Raw genomic sequence first — 23,769 nt, forward strand, 5'->3', positions numbered from 1 at the left:
TACTTTAAATGTTTCGTTGTCGCAGCGATCCAAGGGCTACGTAAAATATGAAAACCTTGTACCGCCAGTGAAACTAGGGCTTAGCATTTGCACTACAGAGCCTTGATTTTCCCTTACAGCGCCTAGTTCTCTACTAATTTATTAATTTGTCTCAGTTGTGTTTAATAGAATAAAACAAAGCCACTACAATATATAATGACCTTAAACACCAAGGCCAACGTTTTAATTATTCATGTGTTATGAATGATTTAAAAAAGGTAATTTTAAGTAGTTCGTTGTAGCACAGATTGTATAAAACGCTCTTACCAGAAATGCTAAGCAATGTTACTTGTATGTAAAAGTCTGTGCTACAACGAACTACTTAAAATTACTTTTTGTCGCTGAAAAATAAACAGCCTGTGTCATCATATAAACCATGTGATTGTTTACATCATGTAAGTATGTCAACAAGTATCAATAATTCAAAGTATTTTCTCTGCCCACTTAATGAAGGTCTCAAAGTTCGAGTCTCGAGTTATGTGTTAAAAATAACTTACACCTAGCTTTCCAAACCAAGTAGCCTGTGTTATTATATGCACGATTTCATGGGAAATAGTAAAAAATTACTATTCATTTATGTTTGAATAATTTAGTATTAAATATTATTGCTTAGAGAATAATTTTGAAAATAGAGAATACATAGTATTAAGTAATCCAAAATCATAAAATCAAATTCTTTTTTTAAGGAATCTGTCGAAGAAGATCATTATTTGGGGTTTAAGTCCCATCAGGATTAGAAAGCAACTTGTTTCAGCCAATGGGAAATATAATTTTCATAATTACTATTGGTAATGTGAAAGCATACGAATGTTTGATTGCAGTATTAACGAAAATTTTAATCAAATAAGTTTATCTCCATTGCTTTCATTACGTATTATCATAATAGGCGTATGTCATTTTCATAACAGATTGATAACATGGTTAAAAATATCCCATAAAAATTACTCTCTAAAAAAATATCGTATACCTTATTTTTATATGTATCATAAAATATCATCAGCACACTTATATATAACGATAATTAAATTCTCACTATTTTTATCTTAAAAAAAGAAGACATTCTAAAGAAGAAGAAAAACTAAAGCAAATACACAACATACAAAGAAAATAATCCGTTCCCTGCAGAATATTACGTAAAGTTATATTTGGTATGGTTGTGAAATTTGTTCTATATTAAAAATATACTGTAACTGTATATGCAAAATGTACAGTTTACGTATATGTTCCAGAATTCAAGAACTAGCGATATGCGTTTGGTAATCTTGTTTCCAGTAAATGTTTCCAATAATTTCCAGTCAAACGGAGTTAGGTAGTAGTATCGGGTTGATAACAAAGTGGTCGGCTAGATTAGGTAAGGTTATCCTCATGAAAGCAGATTTTCAATCAAACAGTGGCTCGTAGAAGTATCAATTTGGTATGAAATGATCTACCATCCCGGTCTCGGAATTTGAACGGAGTCAAAGGCGAGTGATTTCAGGAACTAGAAGCGAGCTGATATAAACGGGTCTTTCTGAAGAAAATCACCAGTCGAACGGATTTCGATCAATCGTTGGATGGTGCGAGCATTGGCTAATAGGCTCTACCAACCCTAGTTATCAAAAGGATCTACCAACCTAGTTTCAGTATTTCCATAAAATAAAAACTTCTGAGCTACTTTCTCTAGAGAGAAGATATGTTGAAATTTCTTTGGAAGTAATGCGCTTCAATTTGTTTAACCCTGAATTCGTTTTGAAGCAAACATATATAATTATTTTTGTAGCATACATATTATCAAGTCTGTTGATATGACATAACTATACCTAAACGATGCTAGAAAGATTTTATTAAACAGTACGAATACGATGTCTGATTATGGTATATAACTAACGACAAACCCTGTTGAGTCAATGTCAGTTGAATGTGTTTGTCTGATACAGTATTCAAGTCTTGGTACTGTATCAGTTTCCATCATGTGTGACGTTGAGTTTAAATCTGGTGCAGATATCAGAACAGTAAAAAGAAACAGTACCCATCTGAAATCAAAAATCAGTGTCTGAACGATATGAAAATATATTGCCGCGACAATCGATACTTGGTTTTCCTCCTGAGGGCTACCATAAATTTCCAAATTTAAGTAAGGTATTTTTAATGTTATATTAACGACATTCCTTGAAATTAGTGTACGCGTGACGTGAAACTGCAAGAGCTTGTTCTAGCATGTGAAAGTTCTTGAATATGAATCTTACTTATGAAATAGTAAAGAGAACATAAACAACTTGATAAGAGTCTTGAAGTCAACTTTCTAAGGCTAATTGGTTATTATCGTAACCATTCGTCGTTTTAAGTAATGAAACTAATTTCTAAATTGAATTTTTCGAGAAAACCATGTCCGAGAGTTCCATGAGTTACATCACCGACGATACACTCATGGGGAAACACAAAATCTTTCGATAGTTTTTTTTTTTTTTTTTTTTTTTTTTTTTTTTTTTGTAATTTGGATGAACCAAAAGTTCATCATTTAGTATTATCAGCTACGGAGAAAATTTTTCATTATGTGTGTTTAAATGTTTTAACAATGTCACGTGAAATTGAATATATTTGTTAATTGGTTAGTTTAACCTCACCATGAACAACATGATTTTCAGTAGTTCAACCATCTAATCCGTCAATGATTTTTGAGGATTAATTCGAATCTTTTTTTAAATATGTATTTTTTGTAGGATCAATTATTTCATCATTAAATAAATTTTTCTTTTTGTCATATAAAACAATAAAGGAAAAATTGTTATTCGCTGGAGGAATAATGTTATGAATTTTATGGCAAACTTGATGTTAGATGCTGACTTACTTAGAAACAACGTATTAGAAACAAGAAACTGAAGGACCATCTGGCAACTTACAATTTATTGAAATAACACAAACAGTTTCGATTAACAAAACACTAAATGAAATTACACATTCAATAAATTATCTGCACCCGCCTTTGCGTAGCCAGTAAAAATGATATGATCACTTTGGTGGATCAATAATTAATTAATAACAAAAAAGAATAACTTAAACTCCTAATACCTTTTTACGAACACAAAATTTGATAAGCAAGTCCCCACCTCGATTAGTTCACAGGAATAATATCGACGGATCAATAGCTCTATAGATTAGTATGTGCTAGATCCGCCGATACCTCCATGAACAATTTTTAGGTAGGGCTCCAATTGTCACCTATACCTCCATGTATAGGTGACCGTAATTAATAAAGGATCAATAATAAGGGTAGAGATCAAACATACTCCCCCCGTTGAAATATATGGCTATTTCAACATAATGAGTTTTAGCTCCAATAAATGGCTCAGTTTTCCGGTAGTGGGCATATCTTGGAAATTGGGCGTACGTATACGTTTCCATTTTTCACTTTAAGTGAAACCGCTCTCACATGCCCATCACGGCCCTCAATTGTCTCAACTACTCTGTCCAAACACCAATGTAACGGGGGTATGTTGTCCTCCTTGACGAGAACTAACATATCGGGCTTAATGTCGGGCCTTTCAAATTGCCATTTAGGTCGTTGCTGTAGACAATTGAGGTTTTCGATATGCCACCGTTTCCAGAAGTGTTGTTTAACAGATCTTATGTGATTCCAGAAATTTAATCGGTTTAGTGGAGTATCCGTAAAATCATCTTCCGGTAACGAGGTGAAGGTGTCATTTATCAAAAAATGAGCCGGTGTCAAAGGTTGAAAATCGTTAGGATCATTTGACAAAGGACAGAGTGGTCGTGAATTAACTATGCTCTCTGTTTGACAGAGAATGGTAGTCAGTTCTTCAAAAGTAAGACTTGTATCACCATCTTGATATATGATTCCCATAAACCACCCCAGTTAGGAGAATGGAGAGGGATAAAATTGCATTCCACTCCGTTCTTTGTCATCGAATCTTGGATAAGTGAGACACTTGCTCGATCATTCAATACTCGGTACAACTCTTTGAGCTCATTGTTGGCTCCATGAAAATTAGTGCCATTGTCACTAAAAACCCTTTTACATACGCCTCTTCTGGCAATAAATCGGTTAAATGCATTTAAAAAGGTCTTTGTTGTTAGGTCGGAAGCTAAAATGTAAATGTAAATGGGTGGCTTTAGTCACCGTACATATAAATAGACAAATGTAGCCCTTTGTAATTAAAGGCTTTCGAATTCTAGCCTGCTTTACATTAATTGGTCCTCCGTAATCAACACCAACGTGCAAAAATGGACGGACCGGAGTCACGCGAACAAAGGGAAGATCTGACATAATTTGTTCGGCTGATTTCGCATTAAATCTAAAGCATCGGAAACAATCACGGATAATTTGTCAAACCGCATTTTTTCCATTTAATATCCACACTGTCGCAGTGAAGACAAAGTCAGTTGTGGACCAGCATGAAACAACCTTTCATGTTCCAGTTTTATTAAAAGTTTGGTCACATGATCTTTGTCTGGATAGACAATAGGAAATTTACAACTTGTTGCAAGCTGACGAGATTTTCTCGGTCTACCATCAACTCGAATAATTTTCGGGTCATCCACAAATGGATTTAAATATTTTAATTTATTTGACTTTAGAATTAATATTTTATTCGAGTCCTGATTTTGACGTTCTAAAACCTCCCTTTCCTTAGAAAAATATTCGTCCTGTACGATACGTGAAATACATAACAGGGATTCATTCAATTCCACAATAGACAAAAATCCAATTCGTTTAGAAATTTTATTAATTATCTTTGAATTATAAATGAAACGCAACATGTACGCAGCTATGCGTTGGAAATGACTAAATGAAGAAAATTTTGAAAACCATTGAATTAAACTACTTGGTTGTTGTTTAACTAGGTTTGTGTCACACGAAATACTTCGTGCTTCAGGGATATCGATCGAGCTTGTTTTCGATGATTGTGTGCCGATCGTTCGCCGGTTGTTCGAAAACGATAACAACCATGGTGGGCCATTCCACCAAAGCTCACAATTTTTGAGTAAGGAGGAGTTCATACCCCTTGAAACGATATCTGCAGGGTTATCGGTTGAACTGACGTGTTTCCAATCTTCCTTCGCAGAAATATCTTGGATATAAGATACCCGGTTAGCAACAAAAACGTTCCCCCGAGATGAATCTGATTGGATCCAAGGTAACGCAATCATGGAGTCCGTCCAGAAGCATACTTCATCAATACCTAATGGCAGTGCATTTTGAACAATTTTCATGAATCGTGCCAACAAGACACAAGCGCACAATTCCAAGCGAGGAAGTGTAACCGGTTTTATCGGTGCTACACGCGACTTGGAACAAACTAGTCTTGCTGCTTCCTTATTATGACTGTCAAATGATACCAAATAAATTGCACAACGGTATGCCTTTATGGAACTATCAGCGAATCCATGTAGCTGATACCTAATGGAGTTTGCAATTAAAATTAATCGTGGAATAAACAAATCTTTCAATGCTTCAAAACTTCCCTTCAAAAAAATCCACATTTCTAATATTTCATCAGGGACATCGTCCCAATTTAATTTTTCACGCCATATTTTCTGCATGACAATTTTAGCGGACACGCAAACAGGAGCTATTAGCCCAAGAGGGTCAAACAATTTTGCTATACAACTTAAAATTTCTCTTTTAGTATTTTTGGAGTTCATTATTTTATTGGGTACTGAAATCTGAAATACGTCCGTATGGGGATTCCAGATTAAACCCAAGGTCTTAAAGATCGAATCTCCATCGGAAAACTGAAAGGAACATTTTTCCCGTTTATTCTTATCAAAATTATTTAACACACGACTGTCATTAGAGTACCATTTGTGTAACTCAAAGTTTCCTTTTCCTAATAGCTGAATCAACTCTGTTTGTAAGCGAAGAGCAGTTTCTACATTTGAGAACCCAGTCATTACATCATCAACATAACAATTGTTCTCATTGGCTCGCGCAGCTAAAGGGAAATTTGTTCCATCGTCTTGCGCTAACTGCAACAGACATCGTGTTGCCAAATAGCTCGCTGATGCGGTACCATAAGTGACCCTATTTAATTGAATACATCGGATTTTTTCTTTGGGAGAATGACGCCACAAAATCCGTTTTAAGCTTGATACTTCTCTTTCACCGTGATTTGGCGATACATTTTAGCTATATCGGTAATTATAGCTATGATATAGTTTCGAAACCTAATTAAGAACGACATTAAGTTTGGCTGAATCACGGGCCCAACTAATAAAACGTCGTTTAAAGTTAGACCAGTTGACAATGGAGCTGATGCATTAAATACAACGCGTAATTTTGTAGTGGAGCTACTTTCCTTTATTACTGCGTGGTGGGGCATGTAATATTCAATACCTTGCTGAACTTTGGTCGGAAACGTGTATATTTCATGAGCATGACCCAATGTTAAGAATTCGAGGATAAATGCTTTATAATCTTAAAAAAATGAAGGATTTTTTAACAATTTCCTTTCTAATGATAAAAAGCATCGATATGCGAAATTATAAGACTCGTCTAGCGTTGTAATCCGATCTTTAATAACAGGCAACTCAACTTCATGCCTTCCCGACAAATCACGCGAAAATGGCTCAACAAATAATTTTTCGGCCAATTTTTCTTGTGATGATCGAATTGGCTTTGTTGTATACTCCTCAACATTCCAGAATTTTGTAAGTGTTTGATTTATATCATTTATTGTCAGCGCTTACGAAGTTACGCTTGAACACATCGTCGCTCTTGCTTCACGTTTTAAATTTACGTTACCACCCAGTATCCAACCGAGGCTGGTATTTTGTAAAATAAGGTTATCAGGACTCACATTTATTTTACAAGATGGAATAAAAATGACCACTACCAATTAGCATGTCAATTTTTCCTGACATATTAAACCCTAGATCATCAGCTAGCTTAACAAATGAAGGCCATTGAATAAGCTGCTTAGTAAAGCTTCTTTTTGGCAATTCATCTGTTATGGTATCTAAAACTTTAAATGTTGATTGAAACCAGAAATCGCTAGCTCTAGACTCTACTTTCAAGAGAGTGGAAGTTCACTTTAGAAGTTCGACACCCTACACCAGAAACTAACCAATCAGAATGGTCACCTGATATAGGTATTTAATTTTGTGGCCAATTTCGAAGTGATGAAATTTCGTTCGCTAGCACTGTCCAATAACGCTCGACATGGCCATATTTTTCCATGCACGTCTGTGACATTTACAATTGCTGTAGCTAGCCGAACTAATGATGAACTTTCATTGCAACTTTTAGTAATATTATTACTAGTAAGAGAAGCAGATGCATTCTCTTTTACAAGCATAGTATCATTAGAAGTACTCGCTTTATGACGAGACTGCACCGCCTGACGTACAATCGCTGTATCTTTTTTTTCTGAGTGCAATGACCAGTGATGCTTTACAGAGCACCTTTTGCAAGCAGATGCAGAGCATTTTTCAGATGAATGCTCACTGCTTAAACAGTTAAAACATAAATTTTTACTCTCCACAAATTTGCGTCGACGAATCGCGTCGAATTTTAAATATCGAAAACAACGCATTAACGGATGTGATTTATTACACAATGACCAATTTATAGAATTACGTTGCGAGTGAATTGCAGTACATGCTACACTTTTTTTGACTTTAGAAGAATTTGTATTGCTTGACTGATAATGCGACAGCACTTCCCAAGCTTAAACATCTTTTGTTCAGATAATCCAAGATAGTATTAATTGCAGGAAACTCGTTAGTTTTACGATCTAATTGAAATTAACGTTGAGTTTCAAAATCTAATTTTTGAGATAGAAGGTATACTAAAAATGTATCCAATAAGTTTTCGATGCCGAGTGATTTCAACGAATCTAAATGTTGAGAAAATTCATCGACCAACATTCTCAAACTATTTCCTGACGTTTTATTGACTTTCTGAAGCTCAAAAATGCTTTGCAAGTGGTTCTTTGCAATAAGCACTTTATTGTCATAACGTTTCATTATTGCATCCCATGCCTTTCCATAATTTTCATCAGAACAATCAATGTTCGCGATTATGGAAGCCGCATTTTTCTTCAAAGCACCCGTCAAATAAAATAATTTTCTTATATAAGGCAATTCAGAGTTTTTGTGAATAAGATTTAAAAGTAAATCCTTGAAATTTACCCCTTCCTTATATTCCTCAGAAAATGAGGGTTAATTTATTTTCGGCAGCGTTGAACCACGCGAATCACTTCTAGAAAAACTATCATTTAGTTCACTACTACGACGACGATCCTTTATCGTTTGTAAAGTATTATGGATTCTTTTCGACAAATCAAAATACTTTGTCTCAATAGCTAAGTTTTCAGCTTTGTATTTCTCTCATCCGCGGACTCCAAGTTAAATTCGATATCTTCAAATCTGTTAAAAATATCGTTTAATCGATCGAAAGAAAGCTCTAAATCAGAAAGGTTGGTAACCGATTCAACATTACCCACAGAGTTTTCTAAATTGGTAATTCTACCTTTCAAAAATTTTCTTTTATTAAGCCAACCCTTTATAGCTTCTTCTGACATGATGTTAATGAATTAAGTAGGAAACTTAATGAATTAATGATTGAATGATCGACGAAAAGTCTCCCGCTGTTGTAATATTTTTAAATTACTTGTTGTTAAATATTGTATATAAACAAATAATTAAATATCAAAACAAATAATTAATAATACTATAAATATTCAATGAAATGTAATATAAATATCAAGCAACATAAACAATGAATGACTGTTGATAGTAACTACTATGAAACTTTAACTTATTTTTGTAAAATTTAAAAATAATAAATTAGGATTAATTTTAGTTTTGTAACTTCCAGTAAATAATTTAAATTAAATCGCTTCGACAAATCACATGAAAATATAAGTTACTAGTGTAAATTTAAAAAATATTAGAGATTTATTTACTTCTATATGAATGTTGATAAACAATTTAAATTAAATCGTCTCGGCAAATATTTATAACAATAACAGCTGAATTCGATAAACAGTTACAAAAATGATATCACAATTGTTATGAAATTATTGAAATTATTTAATAGCTGAAGATTGAATAGACAGGGTCGCACCCATTGGACATTGACACATGTAAATTTTATACGTTGTCAGTTTAACAATATTAAATTAATAATAAAAGCTTTGATAAATAAGCACAATAGTTTTTGTAATAAAATATTCTATACTAAATTACAACTATCTCTTCAATAATCAAGAGAAAATCCATAAATATATAAAGTGCGAAACAAACACTCTGACCTGATATTGTTGCTATCAAACCTTGTGCTTTGATGTACGAAACATGCGCAAGAATGTCGAACACACTACCAATTGTCGAATCATTCGGAAATGATAATGTCATGCGCAGAACAAGCACTTTGATGAAGAAGCCGGAAATGAAGAGGTCATGCGCACAATTTTATGACACGATGAACTCAGTTCCAACTACCACGTGGAATAAAGTTATTCCGCCATTTTGACTAACCGCCAAAACTTCATGAAACGGCTACTAATATTCGGAATTGCCTTCCAAAATCACCTTTCTGGGTGAATATAATGCGTTACGTATGCAAACTTCAATTCCCGATTAGCATATGACTTTTAGCGCAGAATAAACTGGGATTACTTTCGAATATTTACCAAAGATAGTTCACTATGCGAACACTACAATTTCACCACAATTTCAAATTTTATAAAAAAAAAAACTGTAATATCCATAGCCCTTTAAATATCCCGCTCGAATGACCAGAATGTTCGATGCTGACTTAAACAACGAACTTCGAAACAAAAAACTGAAGGACCATCTGGCAATTTACAATTTATTGAAATAACTCAAACAATTTCGATTAACAAAACACTATTTTATTTAAACTTAAATAAATGAAATTACATATTCAATAAACTATCTGCACCCGCCTGTGCGTAGCCAAAAAAAAATGCCATGATCACTTTGGTGGATCAATAATTAATTAATAACAAAAATAAATAACTTAAACTCCTAATACCTTTTTACGAACACAAAATTTGATAAACAAGTCCCCACCTCGATTAGTTCATGGGAATAATATCGACGGATCAATAGCTCTATAGATTATTATGTGCTAGATCCGCCGATACCTCCATGCACAATTTTTAGGTAGGGCTCCAATTGTCACATATACCTCCATGTATAGGTGACCGTAATTAAAGTTACATCCTTTCATATATAAAGGATATACGTATAATTAATATATTTTTATTAATTATTTTATTATTATTATAAATTATTTTTATTTCAAATTATTTTCAATAAATGTTCAAATTCAAATATTCACTTTCAGCAAAATGCTTAATAATCATTTATTAGTATGTTACAAATAAATTTGTTAATAAAATTAGGCACGAGGCAGGATGTACAATGAATGACACAATTTTACAAGCTCATCAATAAAGTTTTCTTTAAAACCATTTTCAATTAATTTAATCAGAGTTGATTTGATCATAACTTGGAACAGTTGACTTACTTGTAAAATTGTCTAATTCTTTAAATTTCAAATTGTAAATTTAATTGAATAAAATAAATAAAGTTTTTTTTTATAATTAATATCGACGATCGAACTTAAGTGGCGCAGTCGGGTCGGATCTAAGTGAATATCGGGTCAAAATTATCGACATTTTGTGTTATTGGTTGGTAAAAATTTCAAGTGGATATTGGAATTCAATCCAACAACTCGAGGGCATATCGAGCAAGTAGTGGTAACACACCGTTCACTGAAACACAACATTCGAGGGAACATCGTACGTTGGTGAATTAATTTCTTTGGTTTCACGGATCAAGAATCTACATTCGACGTTGATATGATGATGATATTTTACATGTAAGTCAAAATAATTTTATTTGCTTTGCTTATTGTTTTTCCTATCAAACTGCAAAAAATTTTTTCTCCAATTCATCCAACTCTCCTCAGAATCTCTAGGGAATATAGTGAAACTGAGTTAGGTTTAATTTCGGCAGACCCTTGCCATCTTTTAACAATAATTATACAAATATAAAATACAGAAATTTTTTAAATCAATCTATCAAAAAAAAAAAAAATAGATATATATTAAATATTAAATTAAATAAAAAATAAAATTTTTTAAAAAATGTCTCAAGATACAATAAATGTTATGGACTTAATTAAAGTAATGGTTCCGTTCGACGGTAAACCAGGAACTGTTAATCGATTTATTAGAAGTATAGACAGAATAATATCTGCACTTGCCGATAAAAACGCGAGCACTGTAGAATTATTTACATATTTAATTAGAGGGAAAATAGTTGGGAAAGCTGACGAAATTTTAGTATCAGTAGGTGACCCCAGCGATTGGACTACAATAAGATCACATTTAATAACTCAATTTGCTGACAGACGAACACAAGAAACCATATTAAATAAATTAAATACTGTATGTCAATTAGGCAAAACTTTAGAACAATACTACGCTGAAGTGTCTGATTTACAAACAGCTTTAATAAATTCAATTGACAGTAGTAAAAGTGAAGATTACAAAAACGGACAAATGGAAGTATATTTAAGTATAGTTTTGAAATCTTTTGTAGCTGGTCTAAACCACGAACTAGGTTACATCGTACGTTCGAATAAAACTACGAATGTCAAAGAAGCGTACGATATCGCACTAAATGAAATAACTATGCAAAACGCAGTTAGGGATAGAGGTAGATTAGCATCAAATCAAAGACAATTACTAAAACCGATGACTCAAATGACCACGTCATATACCCAAAACAGACCAAGTACATCAAATAATACTACATACAACAATTCACCTATGTATCATCCTATACATCCACAACGTTCACCACAACAATTCCATAAACCGAACACCTTTCAAAATCCCAACCCTTATAGACCTATACAATATAATAAACCCGTCTTTACACAACCACATAATTCAGCGTCCACATCCAAACCAAACTTACCAAATCCGACACCCATGGACATAAGTATACAGACTAGACAATCTAACAAACCCATAAATTCAAATAATCAATATTACAAATCAAACAGTAACTCGAACTTTACTAGTAGGGAATTACATAATACAGAACAATATGAATTACCTAGCGATTATGACGAAAAAAATTACAATTACGAATATTATGATCCTGAATCACAAACTGACGAAAATTATACTACAGCGGAAATAGACGATGTAAATTTTCAACTACCTTGCCCGAACCAAACGAAAAGTTAGAATTTAATATTCAAGGACATTTTTTACCGTATATCGAAATTAAATCATTCGGACCCCAGACACTCAAATTTTTAATAGATACTGGTTCAAGTAATTGTTTTATCGACCCAAAACATGTCAATAAAGATGACTGTGAAATTATACAGAATATACCTATCAAAACGGCACTAGGCACTTTCGATGCGAATTTAAAAATTAATATACCTTTATTTGATGAATTTAATGAAATTGGTACATTTCCATTTTTTGTTAGAAAATTTCATAATTATTTTGATGGTGCAATAGGAAATGATCTAATCGATAGATTAGAAGGCATGCCACTCACCGCAAAGGCTCATAAAAAATTTATAACAAAATACGCAGAGCTTCCGATTTTTGAAAAACCATGCTATATATCACAAAAAACCCTAGTTGAACCAAATACCCGAATTTTCCACAAACTACCTGTAGACAAAGAATCCGGAGATATTTGTATATCAGAAACTCACTTAAACAACGCGTTAATAATACCCGAAGGTTTATACTCAGCTAATAACTGGCATGCTATATTACCTGTTGATAACATTTCAAATATTCAACAAACTATTTTTGTTTATCAACCATTGAAGGTTGAACCATTAGAAAATTATATTGAATTTAATATGCAAATAGGTAATATCGAATCAATACAAGCTGATCAAAATATTACTAATTTAATTCGAACCGATCACTTGAACGAAGAAGAAAAATCATTACTTTTAAAACTATGTACGGAATACGACGATTTATTTTTCAAAGAAGGCCAACACTTGACTTTCACAAACGAAACGAAACATAAATCCAAAATTAAAAAGAAACGTTCATTTCAGATTACTCGTCCTCCTGACGAAAACATACTCCCAGAGGATAGAAATAATAGACTTGACGAACACCCAAGGTATGATCCCAATGAAGCTGGGCCAAGCAACGCTCATTAAAGACTATATTAAACTAATACATATTGTAGATTTAGATGCATATAAGCTGACTATAAATAAAATTGAAAATTCATTAAAAATAGCAAATAACAATGATAACTTAGGTAGTATAAAAGAATTAAGTAATTTGAAATTTACTGAATTGTGCAATAAATTTAAAATGTTATATCCCCACAAAAGGACTAAACGAGGACTAGTTAACGGACTTGGATCAATTATCAAAGGCATTACAGGAAACATGGATGACACAGATGCTCAGAATATAAAAAATTTTATAGAAACAACTAAACTTAACGAACATGACTTAAACAATCAATTTAAATCACAAATTACATTAAACCAACAAATGATAGATCGATTTAAGAATATTACAAATTTTATAGATAGTCAACAGGAAACAATTAGTGAAAATTTAAAACTTAATAGTAAAATTATCACAAATAAAATTCAAGTAGAAGAAGAAAATTTCAGATACATGCAATACCTTTATCAAGTAAATTATAATATAGATATGCTGACTAATCATTTAAATGACATATTAGATTCAATAACACTAGCAAAATTAAACGTTATTTCAAAACAAATTTTACACCCCTCCGAATTAGAATCAATTCATTCTATACTTCAAAATCAATCATTTCATCTTAAAAATACAGAACATATTTATGAATTATTAGAACTTGAAGCTTGTTACCTAGATAACAAAATTATATTCAATGTTAAAATACCTAAGTTTCACAATAGCTCCTTCGAATTCATCCATTCGATACTAACACCTATTAATTCCACAAAACTCATAGATAACCCATATCCTTACATCCTATACAATAAACAGCAAATTTATTATCTGACTGAAAAATGTAAAACAATTGAACAAAATTTTATCTGCAAAAAATTCCATAAATATGAAAATATCAACGAATCAAATTGTATTGGAAACATACTGAAAAGCGAAAAAGCTCATTGTGCTCTAACAGAATATACAAAAATACAAACTATATCGCAACCAGAAGAAAATTACATATTGCTAATAAATATACCCAAAACCGATATTCTTACCACCTGTGGGTTCAAAAATAAAATAATCCAGGGAACATTACTACTGCACTACGTTAATTGTTCAATAACAATAAATGGGATCAAGTACACAAACAAATGGAATCAATATTGGGACTCAATATATCTCGTCCCTGTAGCATTTTCCGCAATTAACGCAACAAAAATAATCCAGCCAATAAGCCTGGAAAAATTATCTAATTACCACATAGAAAACTATCATGCTATCGACCTATTGCAAAGAAAAGGACAACATAGAGACTACTTGCTGTTTAGTACCGTAACAATACTACTTTTAATCATCTTATATGGAATTGGTAAAATTTTCAAGAAGAAATTTCAACCAAAAGACACAGTCGAAATCAACGATCCTGCCACTGGTTCTGGAGCTCCGACAACTGAGTCCAAACTCAAACTCAATTGGTCGTCGCCCATTTAACGATGGGGGAGTTACATCCTTTCATATATAAAGGATATACGTATAATTAATATATTTTTATTAATTATTTTATTATTATTATAAATTATTTTTATTTCAAATTATTTTCAATAAATGTTCAAATTCAAATATTCACTTTCAGCAAAATGCTTAATAATCATTTATTAGTATGTTACAAATAAATTTGTTAATAAAATTAGGCACGAGGCAGGATGTACAATGAATGACACAATTTTACAAGCTCATCAATAAAGTTTTCTTTAAAACCATTTTCAATTAATTTAATCAGAGTTGATTTGATCATAACTTGGAACAGTTGACTTACTTGTAAAATTGTCTAATTCTTTAAATTTCAAATTGTAAATTTAATTGAATAAAATAAATAAAGTTTTTTTTTATAATTAATATCGACGATCGAACTTAATTTTAATAAAGGATCAATAATAAGGGTAGAGATCAAACACTTGACATTAGCTGTAATTTCAACGTCATCTCCAAGATTGACGATTTAAAGCAGGATTTGGTGTCAAGCTTAATATTGACCAATATATTTCCGAGATGGTAGCCAAAAGTCCCATTGAAGAAGAAATAAAAAAAACTACGTTGTTTCAAAACCAAAATCGGAAGTTGCATCCTTACCACCTCAGAAATATGGCAGGGCGAAAGTTATAGAAATTTTTATCATCAAGCCGTATTTCAGGTTAATTAATTTGGGCACTGTAATTTTTATTGCTGGTACTATATGTTGGAATAAAATAAGGTCCGTAATAAATATATGTAACTAACGTGGAATCCCACCTTTAGGTAAATAAGAAAAAAAAAACATGCAGTGATTTTCATAGCAACATATTTTTATAAATAAAATAATTGTACGACTGTTAAATTCAATTAGTCTTCTTGTAAAAATTCACTTTTGTGTAATAAAACTGTGTTTGATTAATTGAAAAATAGAATAACCAATATGTTATCGGGACCAGATCACGTTTAATACATTGCGCAGGTAATTTTTTCATCAATTGGTGTTATTGAAACTGTTGGTTTGTCAAATATTGTTATCTAAATCATGGACTTCCAAGTGGAGAAGACAAATTGGGTTGTTGTTGAGCCATCATGATGTTTTAAAATACGCTACTGGAAGTGTAAGTGCACCCATATTAGTTGAAGGGGCAAATGAAGAGGCTAAAACGGTGCATGAAAAACAAGTTAAGATTTTTCGTACATCAGACGCATTGGCACAATTAATTCTGGTAAATAGCTTGAATGACCAAAATATTGATTTAACTCTCACTTGCACAAATGCAAAAAGAATTTTGAATGAGTTTGTTTAGGTTTATGGACAAGGTTCAGGGCAGCGATTAGATCGTTTGAAAAAATCTTAAGAAGTTGTAAAAAAGCTTCCGAAGATGGAGCAACACATGTATCACAGTTGCAACGCAACTACTGTGAGCTAAGTGACGTAACTTAAGCGTGTAGCAAAAACTGAAATTCCTTAGTGGCTGCTGATGATTCGAATTATGTCGACGTTACCGAATAAATATTTCGAGCTTAAAAGCGTGTGGGAATCGGTGCCATTGGAAGATCGTACGTTAAATCTACTAACTGAGAGGTTGCGGTTGATAGAGATGAGACTGTCTGAAAAACGGGAGACTACAGCGTTTGTTGCTAGTGGTGTGAGTGAAAAAGTTGCTAAAAAGGTCAAAAAGCCTTTCAAATGTTTTAAATGTAAGCGGCCTTTACATTTTGCAAAGAACTGTGTTTGGAAAGGTGAAACTAAACAATTTAATCGTAGTAGTCATGAAGAACCTTGTAATACTTCGGTTGGCGCATTTATGAGCGATTCAGTGAACGAAACTACGGATACCGCATTTGTGTGCTTTAATGGCGGTGTGCAAAGGGATTTGTGGTAAGCTGAGGTGCAACAGCCCATATGACAAAAAATCGTGAGTATTTTGTCACGTATTCAGAATTTGCTACACCTTTGAGAGTTAGAGTAGGAACTACAGAAACGATTTATGCTTATGGATTTGGGTATGCTTATGCTGTAGCTGTAGAAATGCTGGTCAATAGCTCTTGGGTTAAGAACTATTTGAAGTACGTATGGTACGTTCCCAAAATTGCCAGAAATTTGTTTTCGACAGGCAAATGTTTAGGTAATGGTTTTTGAACTTCCAGCAAATCAAAGTGGTTGTAACTTTCTTAAGAATGGTTTAATAAAATTGGCTGAAACACATTTACCAAGCGATCTAATGGTTTTATATATGCGAGTTTGTCCATCTGAAGCAAATAAAGAAGACTTCCTAGTTTCTAGTCGACAATCTTTGCAGGTTTTGCAGAAGAAAGATTATGCCATCAGAATAAAGCGCACGTACATAATTTCTTAAAAATATTTCAAATTGATTATTTTGATGACAAAGTATTATGCGTAGCGTGTGCTTTTGTGTGCTTACAGTCCGGGGAGCAAATTCATGCAGATGTGTGTGGTCCCATGCAAAAGCCATCTATTGGCGGTGCAAAATATTTCCTGTGTTTCAAGGATGATTATTCCCGGTTTATGAAGGTGTTTTTTTGAAGGCTAAGTCTGAGGTCTCAGATTGTTTAGAGACTCAACGAGATAAAAACAGCGGGGCATAATACTCGTGAATTTGTGTCTGAAGGTGGTGCAGAATTTAATAATAAAAGAGTTCGGTCTTCACAACAAAAGCGTGGGATAAATTTTCGCATTACTATGCCGCATACACCTGAGCCAAATGGCGTGACATAGAGAGAAAATCGCATTTTAGTCGAAAGTGCCAGGTCTATAATACATGCCAACGATCTTCTTATTAAACTGTGGGCTGAGGCTGTAAACACAGTGGCCCCCGTTTTGAATCGGACTGGTCCTACTATGGTTCCAAGCAAGACTCCATATGAACTGTGGTTCAAAAGAGAAGTAAGTTTTTCACACTTTGAAGTTTTTGATCTGACCAATTGCGACAAAATATGAACAAAAAGTGTAAAGTAGGAAGATGTGTTGGATATTGTGCTGAAAAAGATGGTTACCGAGTTGTTCCATTAAAAAATCAAGTGGTTGTTAGTCGAAATGTCATGTTCGAACCAGAAATCATTTCGGAAAAGAGTCGGCATGAAAATAAAAGTAACGAGGGTTAAAAATTTTTTGGTAAAAAACGGATCTTAGGTAAAAAATACGACAATGATGGATCTGTGAATCGGTACAAAGCTAGGATTGTAGCGCAGGGTTTTAGCCAAAAAGCTGGGATTGACTATACCGGAAAGTTTAGTCCAGTGGCCAGATTTGTTACGATTGGAATTAATTCAGTTCGATGTTAAAACTGCATTGGTAACGGTCATTTGGATGAAGAAATTGTTATGAAGCAACCACAGGGCCTTGAAAATGGATGTCGCCGTGTATGTCGTCTGAAAAGATGCTTGTATGGTTTAAAACAGGCACCGCGTTGCTGGAATAAATGTTAAGTGGACTTCATGAAAATGGAAAAGTTCAATGTTAGTTACGCAGATCCATGTTTATTCATACAAAAATTTGGTAACAAAAAATAGCAGTATATGTCGATGATAGACTTGTGGTTGGAACTGATAGCATGTACATTGAGTGTTTTCTTAATAAACTTAAACAGAAATTCCAAATAACTTTTGGTGTAGTAAAAAACTATCTAGGTATTCAAGCAAAGAAGCTGAGCGACGGATCGATCTTTCTTGGATAAAACTTGTATACGAAGCGGGTTTCTGAAAAGTTTAATATAATAAACGCAAATCTTGTGTCTACATCAAGTGAAAAATTTGGAGACATTGAAGATGAAAAACTTGATCAAAAAGTGCCCTATAGAAGTGCTGTGTGTCGTTAATGCATTTATCAGTAGCGACAAGACCGGATTTTTCATATAGTGTAAGTAAGATTTCTGAAAATTTGGAAAATCCGCGAGTTACTGATTGGAATAATTTCAAGCGTTTGTTTAAATATTTGTGTGGAACGAAATATTATTGCTTGTTGTATATTATTGAATCGGATCGAATTATTGGTTATACTGATGCTGATTTTGTAGGCGATCAGTTGGATAGAAAATCCCGTTCTGGATTAATATGTAAATATTCTGAGGGAGCCATAACATGGGCAAGTCAAAAGCCAAAGTGTGTTGTCCTTTCTGCTAGCGATGCAGAATATTTTGCGGCTAGCGAAAGTGCCAAGCATATAGTGTGGCTTAAACGTTTGTTTTCGGAGATAACAGTGTTAGAAAAAGTGCCCATTTTATATATTGATAATGCGGGTGCTCTTAAACTGGCAAAAAGTTTCATAAACGCACTAAGCATGTAGAAATTCGTTTTCATTATGTTCGTGAAAAACACAAAAGGTTTTTTTGAAGCTGAACATATTGACAGTAAAAACCTAGTGCTGATATTTTTACAAAAGCACTTGGGCGACCTAGTTTTGAAAAACTGCGTTATATGTTGGGAGTAGTTAAAGATGGTGGACAATCTTTTGGGTGAGTGTTGGAATAAAATATTGTCCGTGATAAATAAATGTAACTAACATAGACCCTGTTAAAATTGGTGTTTAATTTATTGTGAAATAGAATAACCAATACTATAATGTGGGACATTAAAATATATTAGGTGGGTAAAATACCGCTAAAAGCCAATGCAAAAAAAAAGTACATTATATTGTATATAAATACAATATAATTACAGATAAGTTGACAACAAGGGAAAATTAATGTGTGTATATTGTAGTTCATTGTTTTAATTATATTTTGTTGAAATAATTATTTTAATTTTTTTTTTCCATCTTGGTAAGTTTTTAAACTTGTGTAGTTACGATATTTTTCTAAATAAATTTCGATTTTTGCCCCAATTTCCTAGATCAGTTTTTTGTATTTTTAAAATACGTATTTTCGACTACCAAGTCGTCATCATCTAGCTAATTCTTACTGATGATGACTACTTGGTAGTCGAAAATACGCATTTTAAAAATACAAAAAACTGATCTAGGAAATTGGGGCAAAAATCGAAATTTATTTCGACATATCCTAGAGTTCTCATTTATTATCTTCGATAATATTTGATATTTTTCTAGTTTAAAAAAAGAGACATTTTTGTGAGAAAGAACCAAAATATATAAAAAAAAAAAAACTGAACATTATAATCAAGAAAAACAATTTAAAAAAAAAAAAAAAACAAAAACAAAAACACTACTCAAAATCATTGGGAAAAGGTTTTTGTCCAACATAGTCTTTGTCTCTATCCAGAGATATCTTCGTGAATTTACAAAAATGTAAAAAGTCCTTTTTAAGATCTTTTGTATGGTATGATTAAAATTGTATAAAAGTTAATTCTTATTTTTGAATGACAAACGTCACTTGCTAATTATATTTACTTACATAATTTCTAGTAATATATGACAGTCATAATTAATACAAAAAAAAAAAAAAACACAAATATGCGAAAGGAAATGGAATAAAAATTTATGTGTAAAAGGATATATATATATATATATATATATATATATATATATATATATATATATATAGATATATATATATATATATATATATATATATATATATATATATATATATATATATATATATATATATACACATATATATATACCCGTAAGAAATTTATTCATTCTATTTAACTGACAATTTTATTATTATTATAAACATAATATAAAAATGAACACTACCCGCTCCAATTCTCTGCATACCTTTATTAACATTATAACTATATTGTTTCCTTATATATAATGAGACATTAATATGTATATATATATATATATATATATATATATATATATATATATATATATATATATATATATATATATATATATATATATATATATATATATATATATATATATATATAGATATATATATATATATATATATATATGCATATAACAAAGAAAAATTATGACTAAGTATAGGACTCAAAATACAAAACTGGGTAATATGCACAAGAAAAAGTAGCTCAAATTGTAGCTCTTGTTTTCAATAACTTGGTCTATTAAACCAACGAAAATTATTTGCATAACCAAAACATAAGTTTTGGAATCTAACTCAAAAAGCTCTTGAGCCGCACTAACTTAAATTTACTGTCAAGTACAACGATTTTCCTTGCCAGTAAAATAAATAAATTTTTGCTTGACATAAAAATCTGGAGTCATCGTTTTACGGTGATGTTAACAAGTCAACAGCAAAAAAAACACTTTAAAGATTTTTGCCTTTTAGAATATGCATTTCAAAACTTGGGATGAAATATACGATAACAACAAATTAAGTGGAAAATTATTGTTTTTGAGCTAAAAAGAAAAGAAAAAAAAATTATTAAAATTTTAGAAACTTTTTACTAGGCAGTTTGAACATATTTGTATGAAAATACCTATTTTTTAAAAACTCTTTTGGGTGAAAAAATTATCTGTATATACAAAAGCATATAAGCGTTCGCGAAAGGTCATGTGCCTATTTGAGACTGCAAAAATTTCGCACGGGTCATCTAGTCGTTATTCATACGTAAATTTACTATTGACAGCTTTAAGTTTAGAGCACCTCAACACCGAAAATATTTTGAATGTTATTATTAAAAATGTTATTATTTTACATTAGCCTACATTTAAAATATATTCCCAAGCTTCCATTACCATTACCATGAGGACTCGAATAAAACTGCATATTAAATGCATTGAATTTTTTGTAAGTGTATAAATAACAAAGAACGAACCTTGCTTATCATTTTTAGTTTCGAAGAAAATGTACACTAATATTTTTTCCTCCTTGCTGATAAATAATCATTTTTACAGAAAACCATTTAAAACATCAGTTATTATTACATAAGAAAAATTTGGTTTGTTTTTTTCTTTTTTTAATTTTAAATTTTTTTTATCTCTGTTACGGCTTAAAGAAGGGGATCTACGGGCCGATGCGCCAATTAATCTATATTACTTGTTGTCGAACTCTTAGCTCCTTCCTACATTCTGAAAACGGCTTAAAAATTTCGCTTCACATCAAACATCAACGCTTTTGGTATTTTAGAAAGACATTTTACAACATTTCAAACTCGCCAGCACTCGCGCCAATCGTTCGAAAATCCTTAGGCGCCTGATAAGCGATTTGTCCCACCTTCTGTGCATGCGTCATATATTTCACGCGTTAAATATTATATAAATTTGTAAATTAATAACTCATGATATTATGTAAAATTCATATATGATTTTATAGAAATTTATTTGTTAATGCAGTAGCTGATTTAAGTAGTAGACTTAAGTGAATTTAAAATAGGTATCATGGTCAGATTTTGTCTTTTTCAAACTTGACAAGAAGAAAAAAGTCCAAATGTTAATTACCGAGTCTACAACAAAACAAGTACATTACAAGAAAATTATTAGTTTTAGTTCAAATTTATCTAAATTCATCAATTATACTGTAAATATTTATTGAATTTGAAGAATATTATAGGTTATGTTCAAAATAACAATGCTTTCAAAATTATAATACAAATAAATGAAGACAACACTTACTGCTTAGGTTAGGTTAGGTAATATTGGCTGTCCACGAAGAACACACTAAGGCTATAGAGCCCATTGTGATAAACCACATATGAGTTTTACCACCTTTCCGCTGATAATTTCTTTTACCAGCTCCTCAATTTCAGAGGCTGAGTGCACCTCCTTCATGCATATACTATGCACTATACCAGCCCATCACAACTATTAATTAAATGTATTTTGTTGCGACGGCGGGATTCGAACCCGCTAAGCACTGACTTGACAGGGTGAAGGAGGTACAATTAATGGACATCTATTCAACCAAGGTTATCAGACATACTTCTTACAAAAAAATTAATTTGTTTAGAAACATAAAAATGATTATTTCTTTTAAACTATTACTTTTCAATGAATATACAATAATCAAAAGTACATTTCTTCGATTGTTTTACAAATATAAGTTTTTAATTTTTTTTAAATGTAAGAATTACCAGTGATCAGCATTGTTGAACAGATGTGAAGTGTACCTACTTCACCTTGAGTTATAAAATGTCAAAACAATAAATATAATTTTTTTAATTTTTCTTTTTTGGTCCTTTAAAAATTATGTGTTATTTTGATGTAACACATAATGTATGTCTTTTGAAAGCGTAACAAACACACAAACAAACAAACAAACATCTTTACTTTCAAATTGGATTGGGAAGGGATGTTTTGAAAATGTAATGCGTAGCATTTGGTTAAAATTAGTTTTGCGTGAAAGCGTAACAAACACACAAACAAACATCTTTACTTTCAAATTGGATTGGGAAGGGATGTTTTGAAAATGTAACGCATAGCATTTGGTTAAACACTTATTAAATTTATTATTAAAATGAATTATTTTTATTATCACCAATATTTTAATAAAAACAAAATTTACATTTGATTATTTATAGCAATAAATTAATGAACAGCTCCTAGCGGACATAATAATAAGCATTCAAACTGCTTACATTTTTATATTCGCGAAAAAAGCGAACACATTTTCTGAAGGGCTTGCAAAAAAATATATTTTTAAAAACTGTAGATTAATTGAAAAATTTTGAAAAATTTATAATTCCAAATTGATAAATTTATATGAAGATCGAAAAAATTTATGCTACATGTGACATTTCAAAAATAAAAGTGATTTATATTTTAAATTTAGCGTGAGGAAAATATTCATAACGCGGGTGCTGGTAGGTCAGTACCTACACAATTTTTTTCGTAAAAATATACATTTACTGAATTATTGATTAGTTCAGGGAAATATTCATTGATTCCACCAACAGCTTATCTTCAACATTACCGTTGGACAGTTAGGTTTTAGCTACAAAGCTCGCTAAAATGGTACATAATATTCTCATAAAAGTCAATAAAATTTTGACATTAATCGATAGTTCATCTCGCATTTATGTGGGTAATATCAATATCTATTCATATATATATATAGTAAATAAGATAATGATTATAAAATAAAAACGTTTCTTAGAATTTTACACTTTAAATTAAAAAAATTTTTTGCCA

General features: G+C 31.7%; 1 protein-coding gene across 1 annotated transcript in view; it reads left to right on the forward strand.

Annotated features, from left to right (window-relative positions):
• Positions 1-23,769, forward strand: part of LOC123302819 (lachesin-like) — a 1,791,741-nt gene that overhangs the window by 300,722 nt on the left and 1,467,250 nt on the right. The gene's annotated exons all lie outside the window — the stretch shown is intronic.

Source organism: Chrysoperla carnea, chromosome X, assembly GCF_905475395.1.
Source record: "Chrysoperla carnea chromosome X, inChrCarn1.1, whole genome shotgun sequence".
In the NCBI taxonomy this organism is placed as follows: Eukaryota; Metazoa; Arthropoda; class Insecta; order Neuroptera; family Chrysopidae; genus Chrysoperla; species Chrysoperla carnea.